At 49.1% G+C, this 2500-nt stretch overlaps 1 non-coding gene across 1 annotated transcript in view; it reads right to left on the bottom strand.

Annotated features, from left to right (window-relative positions):
* Positions 1-1696, bottom strand: part of LOC123690637 — a 1906-nt gene extending 210 nt beyond the window's left edge. The window contains exon 1 of the ribosomal RNA XR_006751240.1: positions 1-1696. This exon is cut by the window's left edge and continues 210 nt beyond it. This is a non-coding gene — a ribosomal RNA (small subunit ribosomal RNA).
* Positions 1697-2500: the final 804 nt, after the last annotated feature.

Genomic DNA, 2500 nt, shown 5'->3' with positions numbered 1-2500 from the left:
CGCTTACTAGGAATTCCTCGTTTATGGGGGATAATTGCAAACCCCAATCCCCAGCACGAAGGAGTTTCAACGGGTTGCCCGGGCCTCTAGGCCAGGGAGAACATGTTGATTCCTTCAGTGTAGCGCGCGTGCGGCCCAGGACATCTAAGGGCATCACAGACCTGTTATTGCTCAATCTCGTGCGGCTCGAAGCCGCCGGTCCCTCTAAGAAGAATTTTAATACGTCGCCAGTGAGTTGCGCTCCCCGAGAGTCGCGCACACCTTGAATGACGACGCCTATTTAGCAGGCTAGAGTCTCGTTCGTTACCGGAATTAACCAGACAAATCGCTCCACCAACTAAGAACGGCCATGCACCACCACCCACCGAATCAAGAAAGAGCTGTTAATCTGTCAATCCTTCCGGTGTCCGGGCCTGGTGAGATTTCCCGTGTTGAGTCAAATTAAGCCGCAGGCTCCACTCCTGGTGGTGCCCTTCCGTCAATTCCTTTAAGTTTCAGCTTTGCAACCATACTCCCCCCGGAGTCCAAAATCTTTGGTTTCCCGGAAGCTGCCCGCCGAGCCATTGTAGTAACGTCGGCGGATCGCTAGATGACATATTTACGGTTAGAACTAGGGCGGTATCTAATCGCCTTCGAACCTCTAACTTTCGTTCTTGATTGATGAAAACACCTTTGGCAAATGCTTTCGCTGATGTTCGTCTTGCGACGATCCAAGAATTTCACCTCTAACGTCGCAATACGAATGCCCCCAGTTATCCCTATTAATCATTACCTCGGAGTTCTGAAAACCAACAAAATAGAACCGAGATCATATTCTATTATTCCATGCACGAAATATTCAAGCGGCATTTTGAGCCCGCTTTGAGCACTCTAATTTGTTCAAAGTAAAATTGTCGGCCCACCTCGACACTCACCGAAGAGCACCGCGATAGGATTTTGATATTGAACCGGCGTTTTACCGCCGGCTCACCGACGATATGCTCCGCAGACGTGTCAGTATCACCGCGGATGCGGTGCACCGACAGCGCGGCGCACAAATGCAACTACGAGCTTTTTAACCGCAACAATTTTAGTATACGCTATTGGAGCTGGAATTACCGCGGCTGCTGGCACCAGACTTGCCCTCCAATTGTTCCTCGTTAAAATATTTAAAGTGTACTCATTCCGATTACGAGGCCTCGTAAGAGTCCCGTATCGTTATTTTTCGTCACTACCTCCCCGTGCCGGGAGTGGGTAATTTGCGCGCCTGCTGCCTTCCTTGGATGTGGTAGCCGTTTCTCAGGCTCCCTCTCCGGAATCGAACCCTGATTCCCCGTTACCCGTGACAACCATGGTAGTCGCAGAAACTACCATCGAAAGTTGATAAGGCAGACATTTGAAAGATGCGTCGCCGGTACTGGACCATGCGATCGGCAAAAGTTATCCAGATTCATCAAAATTAACGACTTCGGACGCTAGGCCCTCCGCCGATTGGTTTTGATCTAATAAAAGCACTCATCCCATCACTGGTCAGAGTTCTGATTGCATGTATTAGCTCTAGAATTACCACAGTTATCCAAGTAACTGAGTAAGATCTAAGGAACCAAAACTGATATATTGAGCCATTCGCGGTATCGCCTTAATACGGCTTGCACTGAGACATGCATGGCTTAATCTTTGAGACAAGCATATAACTACTGGCAGGATCAACCAGGGAGCTGCTTACGCAAACGACTCGCCTAACGCCGCGCGCGAGACGCGGCTTCGGCGAGCCGTAGCTTCGGCGGCGTCGAGACGCGCTTGCGCGCGTTACTCGACACGCGTGAACGTAACGCGTCGAATTTACAAACGACGCGACGTTCGCGCTTCAATTCGATAGACATACTTTGACCGGTCTACGAGCGGCCGTCCCGTCACGGTCTCGCAACGAGGTGATGTACAACGCTGCTCGACCACTGTGAGGGACATAAAACTGCGTCAAACACGACGACGACGACGACGTCGACGACGATGTGTTTTGGCAGTTTGAAAATTGAACATTCATCTAAACGCAACTTCTCAATTTTTATTCAATACGTTATTGTAAACATATTAAAAACTCTGCTGGCATTATACATATGTTGTATTCGCACTAGATACGATCAACGCCCGGAGCTTGAGGGACAAATTCCAACACGACGCTGCGCACACCGTTTCGACGATGGGCGCGTATGCGTCCTCTTTCAAACATTATTTCCAATTGCGGCCGCCGCAGCGACCGCGCACGTGTCGAACACGCTCGGCGACCCGAGTTTGGGTGGCGCCTGAAAGCGTAATTCTTTTATAATCACAGATAACACCGGCGAGACAGTCTCACAAAGATCACACTTTGAGCGGATTTTGCTGAATGTCACCGTCCGGTCTGCGAACGCGGTGATAAATAATATATAGGTAACACACCGTGTGCAACAAAGCGCACGTAAGTATGTATATGTATATATATATATATATTAAAAAGAAAAATAAAAATAATCAAACACGC

The sequence above is a fragment of the Pieris rapae genome, unplaced genomic scaffold (assembly GCF_905147795.1).
Source record: "Pieris rapae unplaced genomic scaffold, ilPieRapa1.1, whole genome shotgun sequence".
Lineage (NCBI taxonomy): Eukaryota > Metazoa > Arthropoda > Insecta > Lepidoptera > Pieridae > Pieris > Pieris rapae.
The sequence above is the reverse complement of the archived record's forward strand: the minus strand, read 5'-3'. Positions and strand labels throughout refer to the sequence as shown.